The sequence below is a fragment of the Saccopteryx leptura genome, chromosome 7, assembly GCF_036850995.1.
Source record: "Saccopteryx leptura isolate mSacLep1 chromosome 7, mSacLep1_pri_phased_curated, whole genome shotgun sequence".
Taxonomy (NCBI): domain Eukaryota; kingdom Metazoa; phylum Chordata; class Mammalia; order Chiroptera; family Emballonuridae; genus Saccopteryx; species Saccopteryx leptura.
This window is the reverse complement of record NC_089509.1, coordinates 7,439,683-7,457,506: the sequence shown is the minus strand read 5'-3', so window position 1 is coordinate 7,457,506 and position 17,824 is coordinate 7,439,683. Positions and strand designations below refer to the sequence as shown.

General features: G+C 48.1%; 1 protein-coding gene across 1 annotated transcript in view; it reads left to right on the top strand.

Moving 5' to 3' along the window:
- Nucleotides 1–275: 275 nt before the first annotated feature.
- The window catches only part of GLI2 (GLI family zinc finger 2), a 283,170-nt gene continuing 265,621 nt past the window's right edge, over nt 276–17,824 (top strand). The window contains exon 1 of the mRNA XM_066344832.1: nt 276–657. The gene's annotated coding sequence lies outside the window, so the exon portion shown is untranslated. The remainder of the gene's footprint in view (nt 658–17,824) is intronic.

Sequence of the window (17,824 nt, the reverse complement as noted above, 5' to 3'; positions counted from 1 at the left end):
CCTTTGCTCATCTGACTTGAGTTAGCGACCTCCCACTCATCGTGGCGCCTAAAAAAAGTGTTGGGAAATTGGCGCTGTCTTTCGTTCTCTCCTCCAACTTTCCTTGTAGGTGTGCTTTCTCTCCTCTGAGCTGGGGAGGAGCGTCCTCTGCCTCCTCCTTCCTTCTCGGTCCCCCGGGTTCCCCGGGGGGGAGCGCGCGGGTGCGGACGCCGGGTGTGCTGCAGCTGAGCGCGCGGGGGCGCTGCGCCGTCCGGGCGGCGCCGGGATTGCGGGAGTGTCGGAGCTCGCCAGCCCAGGCAGCACGGCTCCGCGGACTTTTTTTCAAACTTCCATCAATGAGACTTCGAGAGGGAGCGGAAGGCGGCGGCGGTGGCCGCTGAGGCTGGCGAGAAGAGCTGGGGTAGCCGGAGGAGCTGGAGGAAGTGGCGCCGGCCGCGCGGCGCGCCGGAACCTCTGGGAGCTCCCCGCCTGCCGGCGGTAGGGGCAGCCCGGCCCCCGCCCGCCCGCCTCCCGGTCCTCGTTCCTGCCTGGCCCGCCCCTCCCAGACCAGACTGAGCCCCGGCACACGGCAGCCCGCGGCGGGTCTTGCGCCAGCCAAGTTGGGATGGGGGCTCGCAGCTATCGCCTGGCTCCCGAGAGGCCACCTGCGTGCTAGAGGTAAACTTTTGTCTCCCTCAGTAAAGTTGCATTGGCCTACTTTTGCTTGCTTTTCGTTGAGTAGTGCTCCGTTCCCCGGCGGAACCCGGGCCAGCTGGGATGCTGTACTGTCTCGGAGAGTTCCTCAGTGCGGGGATCGGGGTACCCAGTTAGGGGGGCCCGGGGGCTAGTGGGGCAGCCCGCTTCGGGCTTTGGCCAAGGCGGGCAGGTACTTAAGGGGGGAGTTTAGGGGCTAGGAATTCGTGGCCGGGGGCAGATTTTGCTTCACCCTTCCTACCTGGGGGAAAGAGCCTCTCTTCTCCGAGTGCACAGCCGGGCTGGAACCTCGCCCCTTCTCCACTGCGCCCGAGCCCCGGGCTGTTTTTGCGGTGGGGTTGGGGGGTGGCACCGGAGGCTGGGATGTTGCGGAGCTCCGGGAGGTGGGCAGTGGGAGTGTGTCTTAGGGGAGTGTGCTGTGTGTGGAGGGGCTGCAGCCCGCCTCTTGTGAACTTCTAACTGCACTTCTCTGCGCGACGCGTATCGGAGCCCTGCCTTTCTTTCTTCCTCGCTCCTTCCTCCCCTTCATCAGGCCGTGTCGCCCCCTCCCCCTCGGTCGGGCTCTCCGGTCTCCCTCCTCGATTCTCCCCTCCTCCTCCTTCTCCTGCCCTCCGCCCCGAGATCCGCTTGGACTTTCCGAAGGGATCCGCACGGAATGCCTCGCCGGTTCTTGGGGTACCCCCACCCTCTATTTCATCCCCGCCCCATTCATTGTCCCCCCCACCCCCGGGCCAATCTCTCAACGAGTATATTTGCTGAGGAATTTGAAAAATCCACTACTGCAACTTGATCTGTGTGTGATGGATGGGGAGAGGCGCTGAGAGAGTTGGGCGCCAATCCTATTAAGGGTTTAGGGAGGGGAGCGTTTTCCCTGGATGGGGGCGGGGGTTGGTGTAGGGAGGGGCGGAGGGAGGAGCGGGTGGTGTGTGTGTGTGTGTGTGTGTGTGTGTGTGTGTGTGTGTGTGTGTTCGCGCGCGCGCTCCCGCCGCATCGGGGAGCTGGAAGTCCACCCAACTGGAAGCCTTTTCAACCCTGCAGGGATTACTGTCATTTCCTAAGAAACCTGACTTTTACAGTGCGAGTAGCTGGGGATGGAGCCGCGCGCTTCACCCTGGTGACACGCGGCTGAGGTTCTCGCGGGCCTTGGGTTCCCCCCACGCCAGGGTGCTTTCCCCCACCCCTCACTCTTTTGTATGATTTTTATGTGGCTCTCAGAGTTGATTCCGGCTGGAACAGTAGACCTTTCCCTGGCATCTGGTGCGGGCCGCGGGGGTCTTACTCGCTCCTCTGCCCTTCTGCCCCCGCAGCGCGCTCGGTGCACCGCCTCCGCGCGGGCTCTGCAGCCTAGTGGCCGCGGCGGAATCCTGGGCCCCCCCTCCCGCCGCCCTCGCGGGCTGTGTGAAGGTTTAATCCCAACAGCTTCAGATAAAGGAAGCAGTTGTAAAACGCTCATATGCTGTTTGCAGACGAGGCTCTGGGGGATGTTGGAGAATTTGAAAGTAAACGTTTCCCTCGCAAGCGGCATAAAATAGTGTTTAAACAAATATTGTATTGGCATGCTCAGGGGGCTCGGTGCCAAAAAGTAAAGTAAATAAACTATGAAATCCAAAATATACAGCGATGGAGAGCCAGGGAATAGGCGGGTTCGTCACAAGTTGCTGATGAAGTCTGTTTGCTCCACCTCACCTACAAGGCCCTTCCAGGCCTATTTCCTTACCTTGCCTGGAAGTCCCCTACCCTCTTCCTAGTGTCCCTGCAAGGCCTCGAAGCTGCCTTACAGTTGTTGAATTGGGAGAACATTCACTGTGTGGCTGCCTAGACTGGTCTCCCATGGGAGGGGAGAAGGCATCTTGTCTAAGCTGTGAGTTTTGATGCTCTCTAGGCTTTTCCAGCTCCTGGTCTGCCCGGGGGCAGTGATTCTGGACTGCAGGACCTAGAGCAGGCAAATGCATCTTCTCCAGGGCCTTTCTCCTTCTTGGGCCTCTGACCACCCTTCTTGTTCCTCTTCATCTTTCTTGCTTTCGTTTTCCTAGACTTGCAGCTTCTCCCTCCTTTGGCGGAGGGTTACAGGAAATTGTGGAGATGTTCTCACTAAGATTTAAATTCCACTCAAACTCAGACATAGAGAAAGTTGTCTCTTGCCTGAGAGTTTCAAAGTTAGTTATATTTTGTAATATTTACAGTGGTTTTGTAGTTCTCTGCTTTGAGAAATACGCTACTTCCCTTAGGTTATTTAGTGGTTCTGGCTGAAGATAAACTAATGTAGAAAGGTTCCGTTCTAGGAGAGGAGCCTGGGGCCCAGGATAGCCTGAACTGGCCCTTCCTTGGTCTTGCAGCCGTGAGAGGAGACTATGGTTAGAGCAGTATGTTTTCAAAGTCAGTAGGTGCAAATGAGAATGAGAGGGAGAGAAACAGTCCCTGACCAGGGCTGGCTTCTCAGACTAGGGTTGGGCTTACCCTAGTAAGCCACTTTTGTCAGTCTCAAGGTGGGACTGTTAGAGATGTTTCTATCTTACATGGAAATTGCTTTGAGTGGGTTTCACATGTTTCAGACTCCTTCGACAGAGCCTCCCAGGCGGTTGGCAGACTCACAGTGACCCTGGCCGAGGCCTGGAGGGAACTGTTGACTTGTCCCACTTTGAAGTGTTTGTGTGCAGGTGCTCTTCTGGCCACGTTGCCTTAGCCTGGAGTGCCACTCCACTTGCTCCGTGATGCTCCAGCCCACACATGGGAGAGCACTGAAGGGAGGAAGAGGTCTATTGAGTTGCCTGGTCAGAAAAAGGCTGCTGGTCAGCGGCTCATTGCCTGGCTTGGGGTGGGGGTGGGGGTGGGGGCTTAGCTGTGTACTGTAGCTGCCTTGTTTGCACTGAGGACTGAAAAATACACAGATACTTCATGCTTTTTGTATTCCCACAAGTGCCCTGTACACAGTGTAGCCCCTAGGGCTGGATTAGCAAGCCAGGGGATTCAGCAGGCAGGCAGACAAAATTGGATATTTGCCTAATAAACACCCTTCATCCATCAGGGTCTGGGGGGATGTCATCTCACAGATGCCAGCACTTCCATTTAAATGTGACCTGGAGGTTGTTATGTGTACTTTGAAAACCTCTGTGACCCTTGCACACGTGGCTGGCTTGTTAAAGCTCAAAACTCCAGTCCTATGTGTGTATTCTCTTTTCCTGGCAAAAGTATGCGTTGAGCAGGGCTTCCTTTCATCTGTGTGATGCTTACTCATGAAACTGGCCTGAGGGAGGTGGAGCAAACCAGCTTTGCTTCTTTAGGTTGGCGGGGTGTGTGTGTGTGTGTGTGTGTGTGTGTGTGTGTGTGTATTTCTACCTGTGTTGGGGCCTGTTTCCTGGTGCCCAAGGGCTGGACCTGGTAGACTCGGTGGACCTTGGGTGGACAGCTGCAGCTGTTTGTTCCCTCTGGGCCAGGGCCCTTTGAAAAGGAACCCCAGGGAAGTAGGTCCCTTTTCTTCTTTTCAGTAAGTGTCAAAGGCATGGACAAATGAAACACATGAAGAATACCAAAGAGAGAAACTGTATTCTTGGATTCCAGAAAATATAGAGAGGCAGATGAGGTGATTGCACCAGCAGCAGAATACGTAGCAATTTCAGTGAACAAGGCTCACAGCTTCTAAAGACCTCAAGAGAAAAGCTGCTCTGTGACTGTTTCCTCACTGCACATTTTAGTGTTGCTAGTGTTCTTTGGTAAAGAGCAATGGCTTCATGGTTTTCGAATAAACACAGTACTCTAGATTCAATATTACTCATTTTCTCTGAAATTAATTTGAGTGTTTGTGGTGGAATATAAAGGATTTAAGAAAACAAATCGTTGATCATTGTTTTTAGATTCTGACGATGACAAAAACCTCCTTACCCTTCAAAACTATGTTTAAAGCCATGGGAAAGGATGCTGATGGTAACGGCATACTTTCTGCACGGTTAGTGTCTTACTTTCTCCAGTTCCTTCATCCACAGAAGCGTCCTCAATAATCCTGTGTGTGTGTTCTGATCTGGTTTCTTTTATACAAATGGGGGAAAGTAACTCATTTAAGATGTTACCAAAAAGAGTATATATTAAACTTTGTGATTTTGGTTTAAGTTGAATAAGTTAATGTGGTTTTTTGTGTGTGCATGTGTGTTGTTAAGAAAACCAGGTTGCTGGGAAGAGTGTCTTAACTGAGTGCCCGGTTTCATGTATTAGCATAAGAAAAAAGTTGTAGTGCATTTACTATTGTTTTGAATGAAGGGTTTCGGCAAAGGGAAGGGAAGCTGAAAAAGGGTGATGGTCCATTGAGATTCCTTCTCAGCCCCAGCTGGTCATGTGCTGAAATCTGTGATCGGATATCACTTTTATCTTGCTTTTCCATTCTCTGGCCTTTTTCACACGTTCACTTTTGTTAGCGCTTATTGATTATGTATTTTTTCTCTGCAAATCTGTGGAAAATTTAATGAACCAAAAAACAGCAGTGAAATAAAGTGGACTTTTTATTCATTAGCACAGGATTGATTTCCCCCCTTGGGCGAGGGCCCCTGGCCTCCCTGAGTGACCTGGGAGGAGGGTGGGTGGCCCTGTAGCAGGGAGACCAGCTTCCCTAGGCTGGGGCCTCACTGCTGACCAGGACTGGCTCAGCCCGGCAATTTCTGTCCCAACCGAACATTACAGCTGCGGGGCCGGACCCCCCCCCCCTCCCCGCCCCGCTGTTCCCAGCCAGCTTGAGTCTTCCACACTGCAGACCCCAGCCTGGTCCTCTAGGATCCTGGCTCAGTGGGCTGTGTGTGTGTGTGTGTGTGTGTGTGTAGATGGCATCTTTGTGTTCTCCAACCATAAAGATCATTTTAGTGCCTGGGCCTTCCCTGGGACACAGTTAAGTATCTCTCTTCCTCCTGCCCTAGCTCTCAAACCTGTAATTAAGCAAAGCCCCTGGTGCGATTCTTCTTTGCTGACTTGGCTGGGTTTGGAGCTGCTTCCCTCTGTGAAACGGGGTGAACTATTGATCTTCCCAGAGGCTTCCTGGGCAGCCTGTAGAACAATTCTACTGCACATCTCTCTGTCTCTCTCCCCCTACTCCTTCTCCTCTGTGACTCCTTTCTTTCTCTTTCCCTTCTTTCTTCCTCCTCCCCTTTCTTCTCTCTGTTCCTTTCTTTCTTCCCCATCTTTTCTTTCCTTTTATTCCTCTCCTATCCTCCCCTCCTCTGTCTCCTCTTTTTCTTTTGCAACTTTTTATTTCTCCCCCTCTCTACTTTCTCCCCCTCCCTTCTTTCCCGTCCTTTGTTTCTCTCTCAGTGTTTTTCTTTATCCCGCTTCTTCCTCAGTCACCTGTCCCACGGAGGACCGGCTCTGGGTACCTGTGGGAGGCGGGTGCCAGCTGGTGGGGACCCCCGGGGCTGCGCCCGGAAAGTTCCGTGTCCCAAGTGCCCGCGTGTGCCTTGCTGCGTCCCTCCACCTGCCCGCGGGCCTGGTTTGTGGCGCCAGAACAATGGCCACATTGTCCCCGCCGCGCACCACCCGCCTCTGGCGAGTGACGGCAGACTGGACCTTGCTCGTGGCGATTCGGGAAGAAAGCCAGCGGGCCAGATCCAAAGCATCCCCGCGCCACCGCCTTTGTCCCCATGGAGGGACCCGGGTCGCCCTCACGGCGTCCCTGCTGGGAGCGGTCGGACAGCCTGCACCCACCTGTGAAAGGCGCCTTTTCCAAAAGGTGCTCCCGCTGGAGAACTGCAGCTGACTCCCCTTTCCCTTCTGTGTGGTTTGCCCTCTCCCTACCCCAAGAAGGGGTTTCGAGTTTAGTTTACAATCTGCAGAATGAATTGAGAGCATGTCATCAGAGCCAGGAGAGCGAGGGGCCGTATTACCAAACTTCCCGTGGCATCAGAAACTTTTTCTTTAAGGCATCTGCGACACTGTCAGGCAGGCCTCTTTTTGCCTTGTGCCCACCCCAAAGGTAGAAGAGGAATGGTGGTCTCTTAAAATAGTACACGCCCCCCCCCCCCCCCCCCCCCCCCCCCCCCCCGCCTCCCCATTCATCTTGACCTGTAGGGGATTGGAGATCTCTTAGCGCTCTGAAGAAGAAAGATCTCTGAATGCTTAGGATGTTAAAAGAGCATCTGTCCCAGGTCCAAGCAGATGCTTAGCAATGCTTCTTTGTGTGGTGGACAATGCAATAAGTCAGCTCGACTTTTGAGCCACATTTATAAGGAACTGTAAGGGCTGCTCAAGTACACTTGTGCTAAGTTGAATTGATTGAAATTTAATGGCGGTTAGTGGTGATGAATGGTAATGATTTTCCAGAGTATCTTTGGCATACTTGACATTAATAACCGCAGTGTGTGTGTGTGTGTGTGTGTGTGTGTGTGTGTGTATACGTGTGTATACCGAGAGCCTGCCACACACATGAGGCGGTAGCATTATTCATCTTCCCAGATGCCAGTCCTCCGCCTGCTTCCTCTTCTCAAATCCTTTTCCTTCTCACCATAATTCAGTTGTTTGGATGATTAAAAAAAAAAAAAGGAAAAGAAAGAAAGAAAAATCTTTCTCTGTTGAACACGTACATCATGTCAACATAATTTGGAGCTCATGATTTTTTTTCAATTCCTACATAAATCAGCTTCTACTATACAGAATGTGATGAATTTGTTTTAGCTGCCATCATGGATTAATGTTATGCAAATAGAAGCTTTTCAGGTGAAATGATTTACTTAATGATTTCAACTTCTAATACTTAAACTCATTCATTATGTTGGGAGTTAAAAAAAAGTCCATATTTTTAAAACAGAGATGGGGAGCTTAGTATGCAAGTGTTTGTAGTGTAGGCAAACCTCAGTGGCCAGAAAACAGCTCTTAATTTGTTGATTCTTTCTTTGAGAATCTTCAATTCACTAAGCAGTGGTTTCGAGGCAGGGGATAGAAGTTTTACCAGGTTCCATCTGGGGGGAGATCACAAATGCATTGAAATAATTCCAATCTGACCAGCAAGGTATCATATTCCATGGGACCAAACTCACTCCATTTTGGGAATGAAGGAAGGCTTGAAGGATGCAGATGACTGAGCCAGGCAGAGAGGGGCTCTAATGGCCCCGTCTCCATCTTTGTCATCTTCCATAAGACCATCCTAAAAGCCAGTCATTAAGTTCCTGCCTTTGATGGTGGCAAAAGTATAGAAAGTTGGGCAGAGGTCCCTTGCCATCGCACGCTTATCATAACTGCTAGGAAAACTTTCTTATCTATATATCATCCTTTCAGGCTGTTTTCCTCTGGGAAAAGTTGAGGAAGAGAGTAAGAGTCATTGATAAATGCACTATGGAGAGAAACGAGCCTGAACACCTTGGAGTTATCCTCAGGGAAATCAAGATTACTCATGCCAGGCTGGGTGACTCTGTCCCAGCCCCTTCATTGCTGTGTGGAGAGAGGGGCTGGCAAACATTTTTTTTGGAGACAGAGAGACAGAGAGAGGGACAGATAGGGAGGGACATAAGGGAAGGGAGAGAGATGAGAAACATCAATTCTTCGTTGCAGCACCTTAGTTGTTCACTGGTTGCTTTCTCATATGTGCCTTGACTGGGCGGCTACAGCAGAGCAAGTGACCTCTTGCTCAAGCCAGCGACTTTGGGCTCAAGCCAGCGACCTTCGGTTTCAAGCCAGTGACCCTTGGGCTCAAGCTGGCGACTATAGGTTCATGTCTATGATCCCATGCTCAAGCCAGCGACCCCGCTCTCAAGCTCGTGAGCCCATGCTCAAGCCGGATGAGCCCTCACTCAAGAGAATGACCTTGGGGTTTTGAACCTGGGTTCTCCACATTCCAGTTCGACACTATCCACTGTGCCACCACCTGGTCAGGCTGGCAAACTTGATCTCTTCAGCAACACCCCCTGAGAATCAGGGTGGGAGGGCGAATTTGCAGGAGGTGTGGGGTCTTGTCACTGCCTCTGCTTCTAGGGATTGTGTAGTGAGGTGCCTCTGAGGGAGTGTGCCCCTCCTTCCCTGCCAGCCCCTCTCCTTAGCCAGCTGTAGAAACAGATCTGAATGTGGTCACAGGGTGAGCTGGATGGGTAGACTTGGGGACATTGAAGGGGGCGGGGAAAGGACTCAGCCTGTAATGGCCTTTTCAGACTTCCCTGAAGGCGGCAGACAGGTTGGAGGGAGGGCTGGCATAAATATGTCTTGTGTCTCTGAAGATAAGGGTAAAGTTTTGACTTTACTTCTCCCAAAATTGAGGTCATTGCAGTCTGCTGACAGGTTGAAAACACATCACTCAAGACAGTTTTGCCGACAGCAGTGGCTTGTACTGTGGTGATACATTGTGTTTCCATGCGGTGACAGCTATTTAGGGCCAGCCCTCACTGTCTGCCGAGATCAAGGTGAGGGGACTTCTCTGGTGTTTGTGGGCTGAGGGTGTGCGTGTGTTGCCTGTTTATGTAGGGAAAACAGAAACCTGACTCAGCAATTATGTAGCCAGCAGTTTTCAGGTATGCTGATGGTAGGATGGAGCGGTGGTAGGGTTCGAATGTCGTTCAGATGTCTTCATCTATAGGTGGAGTATATAATATAGTATGTTAGGTTACTCTTCCTGTGAAGTGTGAAAGTGGGATATGTGATGTTTATTTATGCTGATGTACATATATGTAGATCATATATGTATGATCTGGTCATTAAAAGTGTGACTTTTAATGACCAGATCCCTTTATGAATGAGAAGATTTTTTTTTTCTATGAAGCACTTATACAAAAAAAGAGAAATAGCATAAGAGAATGAAGCCAGAACTGGGAATGAGTTATAGAGACAAGGCTGAGAATAAGACCTCAAGCATCTCTGAGTTGCCTGGGCCTCCTGGTTGGGATTCTACTGGGAAGTTTGTTAAAAATGCAGATTCTCAGGCTCCAGTGAGCATCTACTAAATGAGAATTTCTGTGGAGTGGGGGCCCTAGGTCTGCAATTGATCAAGGAATTTTAGGGTGGGGTGATTGGGATGAGTGCTTTCTTCCTGTGATGTCCCTCAGTTCCTTTGTGAGTTTTGCACCAACAAGGGTACAGCACTCATATCTCTACAGCTGGATAGACAATCCAGGGTTGACCTTAGCCGATTGACTGTAAGACTTTTCGCTGCCTGGTCAGCGATCACTGCTGGAGGTTGTGGCAGACACACGGGCTGAGGACTGAGCTGCTTCTGCTGCAGAGCATCACAGAGAAGTGGACTCTCTCTCATGGGACAGTGGCCAGAACTGGTAGGTGGCTCTGGCAGTCACTGGTTTTGCTGTGAAAGAGCCTTCATGCCCCAGAGATACTAGAGTGATGATCTTAGGAAATCATCACCTTAGAGCAGTGGTTTTCAAACTTTTTGAAGTCAGGGCACGTTTAAAATCCTACAAATAATTGTAGGTGCACTATATACAAATTTCTGAGAAATATGTTATAATAATTAAGTCAAATATTAAAGAAAAAATATAAAGTCCAAGTGTGCTTTTATGGTAATTAAATGAAATAAAAACGACAAAATTAAATTTATTCTGGCATTAAAAAACATTTTTATGTTGCATTTTTTGAGTTATGCTTTTTAGAATTCATATAAAAAGGGGTTAAAATTAAAAAAATGACAAAGAAGTTGTCTTTTTATATATATAGATACATTCTCAGTAAGATTTAGTAAATTCGGCAGTCCCAGCGTGAATGTGTTAAGTTTTTTCATTCTTGTGTTTATGAAAAACATGAACCTGATGTGTCCTAGTGATTTCTTCAATGTTTGGGCATATATTTGAAAGGCAAACTCTCTTTTCCTCGTCAATACATTGAAGAATTCCTCTCTTTTTACTCTTAATTGTGTTGAGGGTAGAATATCCTAATTCACATAAATAGGATGTTGAAAATTGTAGTAAAATGTTCAAAGCTTTTTTAGATATTGCCACATATTCTTCTTTTATAGAAATCCAAAAGGCTTCAGAGACAATTCCTTATGTTTAATCATCAATCCACGATCAGGATATAGCTGCCAGTTCTTCTTCTGTTAATGTTAAACCAGAATCACTTGAAGCTTCCATGAATGGGTTTATAATCCAGTTGTATTGTTCAGTGTTAAGTGATGGAAAATAAGAACCCAATTTTTCTTCTAAATTTATTAAATGTTCAACTATTATTGGAAGTGTTTCATTTATGCAAGCGTTATTTACCAATGGAAACATTTCCAAATTACCTCCAACAGCTTTTCTTTTCCAAATCTGTAGTTTTCTCTGAAACGCTTTCATTTTGTCAGTGGATGTAAGAATATTTTCTTCTTTCCTTTGCATGCTAGTATTCAAAATATTGAGCTGCTGAAATATATCGGCCAAATACTGTAACCTGCCAATCCAAAATTTGCTCTGAAGGAGGTTACAAAAATATAACTGTTTCATCTCTTCAAAAAATGCAAGAAGCTCTTGTAGTAGCTCCTGTACACGGTAAGTACTTAAAGCAGTGGTCTGTGTTGTGAATTCATATCGATACTAAGCTTTTCGAATAAATGCGATTTGATAGGTCTTGTTTTAATAAAGTTTACCATCTGAACAACTTGATCTAAAACTTCTCTTAATTTTTCTCCCCATGTTTTTGCCATCAAGGCCTCCCTATGAAGAAAGCAGTGAGATACGATAATATTTTCATTTTGTTTTTTTACAAAAGATGTAAGACCCCTACACAGCCTACCAGGGAAGGGGCGCCATCTGTACAAATGCCTACGCACGACTTCCATGTTAACTGCCGTTTATCAAGATAGTTATTCAGAATGTTAAAAACGTCTTCACCTTTTGTAGACACACCTAATTCTTTGCAAAAAAGAAACTGATTTACTACCTGATCTTCATTAATAAAATGGACGAATGCTAAGAGTTGCACCGTGTTGGTAATGTCTGTTGACTCATCAGCTTGCAATGCAAACTTTGAATACGGAAGCTTATTACTGCATACATTTTTCTCGATATCAGAAGACATTTCTATAATACGCCTGTGAACTGTATCGTTGGACAGAGGAATCTTGCTTATTTTCATTGCTTCATTTCCTAGCCATTGTCATGACCATTTTTTTGCATGCAGGCAAAATAAGTGACTCACCTACAGTATGAGCTTTCATATTTTTTTGCTATCAGTTCCTAGACTTGATAAGTGATTTGAGCTTTATCAGAAAGTCATTATACTTTTAAAAGAATTTGCTGCTTTTGTTTGCTGTTCAATCTCTTGAAAAAACTTAACAGATTTATCTTGTAAATTAGAGTGTATAGTTTTAAAATGTTTACTCAATTCACAAGGAAGCAATGATTCATTTGCCATTTTACATCCACATACTAAACATAGCGGTAAAGGATGATCTTCACTTCTGGTCCAAGTGAAACCAAAGCTTAAGAAACTTTCATTATATTTGCGAGTAGGCTGCTATTTTGCTTTCTTACTTACACTCAACTTTTACTCACTTCCAAATCGGATTCTTCAATATCACACTTCTTTTTGAGAAATCTATCCATTTTATTTGGTGTATTTGTCTAAAAATAATATAATGATATGTTAATAATAAATATAATGATGTGTTAACAAAAAGAGAGATATTTCCATAATGAAATGGTATAATAGAGTAACTATATTTTTTATATCTGGGCACATGCCATGAACCAGCACAGCTAGTAATTCCAGGTCCTGAGTGGGAATGGTGTGAACTTAAGAAAATACGGGGTCGTGAGGGCCCTTTAATTGCTGCTGGCAAGAACAAAGCGTGCCCAAAAACCGCATCTTGCTTTATTTATAGGGCAAAGTGAGGCTATTAGCAAATCTTAACTTTACAGTAAACAAAGGATAGAAGAAACTTGCCTCCAGTCTTTCTGGGGAACATGGGGGGTAGTGTAAACAATCCAGCACCACAGCTTAACAGCCTTTTGCAACCTAATCAGGCAAGTGAGGTGGGGGGTTGGGCAGACTGTCAGCTTACAGCCAATTCCCCACACCTCTGTCCCCCCAAAATCTAAACTCCAAAAACCTTGTTGGGTTTTTGGTCCCCAACAGGCACATATTTCTCTGGAATACCATAGGGCGCACCTGGAAATCTTCTAGGGTGCACCAGTGTGCCCTGGCGCACACTTTGAGAACCACTACCTTAGTGTATGAGTGGTGAGCTCTGGCCTTAGGGTCCCTAGGATGGCTCCTTTCTTTTCTCTTGTGTAAGAAACTGCACATGCTGATATCTTGATGACTGTTTCATTGCTTCACGGCCCAAGTGGCCAGAAAGTGGACCCTCTTTGGGTCCAGTTTGATGTTTCACAGTTTGAGCAGTAGTATGGCAGTTTGACCCACACTGAGCTTTGACTCAGGGGCCTACCAGAGGTGTCTTTGGAGTTCCCTATGGAGGATAGGAAGGAAGTAGGCAGGGGTGTGAGTGTGTGGGGGAGCTGTTGCCTGCCTGCCTGCCGGAGCTGTGATGGCCTCAAGCCTGCGAGCTGGAAGGAGCCATGCCACAAGAGAGAATGGACTGGTGGAGGAGGCCTCCCTCCCTGTCCTGCCCACCCATGAGGTCAGCCTGTGGGTCATGTGCTCTGCAGTCTTGGCTGACCCCTTGTCCCCAGTGTTAGATTCAGGGAGGCTGCTGTGGCTGCCAGAGTGTAACATTTTGGAGCAGGAACAGGGAGGTGCTGATAGGGCCCTGCGGTGGCTGCCAGAGTGTAACTATTGAAGGAGCAGGAACAGGGAGTGCTGATAGGGCCCTGCGGTGGCTGCCAGAGTGTAACTATTGAAGGAGCAGGAACAGGGAGTGCTGATAGGGCCCTGCAGTGGCTGCCAGAGTGTAACTATTGAAGGAGCAGGAACAGGGAGTACTGATAGGGCCCTGCAGTGGCTGCCAGAGTGTAACTATTGAAGGAGCAGGAACAGGGAGTGCTGATAGGGCCCCTGTGAGGCTGAGAACAAAGAAGTTTATGTTTAAAATTCGCCACTAAGCTAAGCCCGGCCCCTGTTGCTATGCTGCGTGCGACCTCCCTAGTGAATAGCGAACTGCCACATCAGCTTCTGTATAATGCTTGCTCACTTAGGATATATAAGGACCTAGCTGTAAGCGCCAGGCGCGACTCATTTGCAGCTCCTTGTGAGTACGGTGTCTCTGGACATCTTGGGAGTTCGCCCCTGCGCAGGTTAAACTGGCCAATAAAGTAACATCTAAACTCCTGAAAGTTTCCGACATTTGTTTTCATACCCCGTGGATGCAACACCCAGCTCACAGTACCTGCTCCTAGCCCTCTGGCCCTGGTGCCAGCATATTTCAAGATGTCCCTTCTCCTCACTATGACTTGAGTCTTCTCTGAAGTTAGAAAGCGAGAAGGAGCCTGGATGGGTGAGGGCAACTGGAATGACAGGACATGCATGGTTTCTCTCAGTGCGTTCACTTCACTACTAAGCGTGAGTCCTAATGGGTGTGTTTTATATTAAAGGAGGTTCTGAGTGGGAGCCCAGCATGGCCTGTACTTAAGGTCAGAGCCTTGGGATCGACGGCCTTTCCTGTCACTAAAGTCCTGCTGGCCTTGGAGATATGGGCCCTTAAATGCCTCTGCTTGTGGGGCTTTGTGATTTGTGCTGTTCTGCCCTGCAGACTCTGTTAGCTGTATGTTAATACTTCAAGCACACCTAGGCAAGGACTGGAAAAGAACATGAAGAAAAAGAAAAGCACTTGGGGCTCTTCTGCAGTTGGTTCAGATGGTGGCCGTTTGGAGGACTGAGCTGATCTGCAGGCACAGTATCCTCACCTGCCCACCTGTACTTATTTCCTCTGCTCTGGCCACACTCCCCAAGGCAGCTTATACAGCAGATGAGGGCATGCTGCCCGGTGGCTCCCTGGGCCTTGGGAGCCCCTGGGCCCCTGGTGTTCAAGCCCCGGTGCCACGTCCTTCTCCCATCCATATCCTCAGTCCTTGGCACCCAACCCAGCTGCTTTGCCGAGAACAGGCCTCATTCTCTAGTGTAGTGCTCCCTCGTTGCCACCACACCTCCATCTCCAAGGGGCCCACCTTGACTGGGCAGCCCCGTGGCAGGCAGGGAAGCTGGAGTGGCATCAGGCTGATGGTCCCTTTGCAGTCTCAGCTGGAAGCCTTGGTTTGCAGGGCTTGAGGGTCCTGACTGCCATCCCCTCAGCCCCCCTGATGGGAGTCCCATGTACTGTGATAGCGTCTACTAGCCGTTCTCATGGGGCTGGCTGCCTGCGTGAGCACTGGGCGCCCCTGCAGGCTGCCTCCCTACCTGCCTAGCCCGGCATGCAGAGCAGCGTGCGGGACTAGCCTGTGTTACTAGCCGTTCTCATGGGGCTGGCTGCCTGCGTGAGCACTGGGCGCCCCTGCAGGCTGCCTCCCTACCTGCCTAGCCCGGCATGCAGAGCAGTGTGATACAGAGCAGCGTGAGGGACTAGCCTATGTTACTAGCCGTTCTCATGGGGCTGGCTGCTTGCGTGACATTGGGCGCCCCTGCAGGCTGCCCCCCTACCTGCCTAGCCTGGCATGCAGAGCAGCATGAGGGACTAGCCTGTGTCTCACCCGTCTTCCTGCCCGGGCCTGCTCTCTGAGGGTACCTCAGGTTTCCCCAGGGCCCAGGGCCCCTGCCAGTCCCTCTTCCTCCATTTCTGTTTCCTTGGGTTTCATTTCATTAAGGTTTAAACATCCCTTTCTGTGCTTGGCTTAGGGGCTCTGTGTTCAAGGTCTGACCTATGATTTAGCACTTGTGGATCCAAGCGAATAAATCTTCTCTTCTGATATAAAAATATTAAGAACAACAACAAATTATTTTTTCTACATGATCTTAATACTTTTTTTTTGTAACCAAAAACTTGTAAAATAGGAAGCAGCATAAAGAGGGTAATTTTATTAAATTGTCTCCGCATCTTTCTTCCTATTATTTTTTATGAAGTAATATATTTGCTTTATATTTTCTTACCAAATTGAAGTTGCATTATGAGCAGTTACATTGTAACTGTTGATTCACTTAACATTATATCATGAACATTTTTTCCATGTTATTAGTGGGTAATTTTTATGTGATTTAAAAAAATTGACCATATAATATTTCTTTGTCTGCCCCCATTGTATTTTGTTTTACCTTCTTTACATCCTTGGACATTTACATTGTTTCTACTTTTTGTTAGTATAGATGATGCTGGAGTAGACATTTTCGTGTGTAAATGTTTACTTGAAATTCTGATTATTTTCTTAGGATTGATTTCTAAAAGTGGAATAACTTGGCCCTAGTGTTTGGACAGCTGTTTTGAGACCCTGGTTAGACCTTGGTGGATTTCCAGTTGTTTCTTCCTAGCTTTGAGGAGGGACCGAAGGTGCTAGCTTAAGGTTTTCAGAACAGCCAAGGCACAAATCAGTGCAAAGCACTTATTGAGTGCTTTCTGCTTGCATAGAGCCTGCAAGTCACATGCAGAATACAGCCTCTTTTTGCAGATGGGTGAACTGAGTCTCAGAGACATTGGCCAATCTCTGTGTTTGCCTAGGAAAGGGGAGGCAGGGCCCTGAGCAGAGCCAGATTTGCGGCACCCAGACCAGGACCCTCTACTGCAGTTGGTGTCTGGATGCTGCCCTGGGAATGGCTGGCCTGCCACAGCAAGATCCACAGCACTGACTCTCATCCAGGGCTGTTTGTTCCTCACGGGACATTTAGCAATGTCTAGAGCAGTGATTTTCAACCTTTTTTGAGCCGCAGCACATTTTTTACATTTACAAAATCCTGGGGCACACCACCTACCAAAATGACACTCTAACACAGTACATATTATACATATAGTTAATAATATAGTTTCTAAATGTATTTATACTCACCTAGTGTGAAACCTGGACCTGTTTCAATGAACACAAAAGGGATATCCTGGCAGGAATGGTAGAAAGACACACACGAAGCTCTTCCTCAACAGTTCTCAGTCTCTCTCTGTTTTTAGTTTTTATCGCAGTCAAGCTTGAGAAGCTCAGCTCACATAGATATGTGGTTGAAAACGGGAGCAATGTCAAAATACCTTTGTTGGCCAGAATAGGGAACTCCTTGGCAACAGATAACCAAAAACTGTCCAAAGGAAGATCAGCAAACTTTAGCTTTAAAGTTAGATAACATTGTGATGCATTGTATATCACCCTCTGCGGGGGCCTCTTTTAAAAAGAAAAAGGTCAAATATCTATATACACCATCAGGATAGACATAACCAGCTGAGGCTGAGGCTTCATCTAGTAGTGGCAACATTTACCTCCAGTCCTGACCAGGATTAGAAATCGGGACCATGGGGAGGAGTAGCAGCTTCAACTAATCGCTGCAGCCACACAATGACAAGTGTGCTGCAGCCTGAGCGGGACCTTCCTGGGTGTGGATGAGAGGCGGCCTACTATTGGTTCATCGCTAGTGGTCGGGATGAATCCTAGAAAGTGATTGGTCAGTGAGCGTTCCCTGTGCCTCCACTCTTCCTGTCGCTGATAGCTGGAGGGATTGTGAGGGGAATTTTTATGTTCAGATGGAAGCGGCTGGTGGCAGGCCGGATAAATAGCCTCCGTGGGCCTTATCCAGCACGCAGGCTGTAGTTTGGGGACCCATGTTTAATTTCCCCGTGGCACACCTGACCATGTGTCATGGCACACTAGTGTGCTATGGCACACTGGTTGAAAAACACTGGTCTAGAGCAGTGGTCGGCAAACTCATTAGTCAACAGAGCCAAATATCAACAGTACAATGATTGAAATTTCTTTAGAGAGCCAAGTTTTTTAAACTTAAATTATATAGGTAGGTACATTCCTTATTGAGGTAGCGCCTGCATGTGGTATTTTGTGGAAGAGCCACATTCAAGGGGCCAAAGAGCCACTTGTGGCTTGCGAGCTGCGGTTTGCCAATCAGGGGTCTAGAGACATTTTTGGTCGTCATAACTGTGAGGTTGTTACTGGCGTCTAATGGGTAGAGGCCAGGGATGCTGCTCAACACCCTGCTACACAAAGGGCGGCCCTCACAATAAAGAATTCTTTAGCCTCAAATGTTACCAGTGCTGCCATGGAAAAAGGTCCAGTCATGCCCCCCTCCCCCAAACACACACAACAGGGCTCTGCAGTGGGGCTTCCTCTTCTAGCTGGGGCTATCCAGGCAGGCAGGATTCCTTCACAGGTCATTC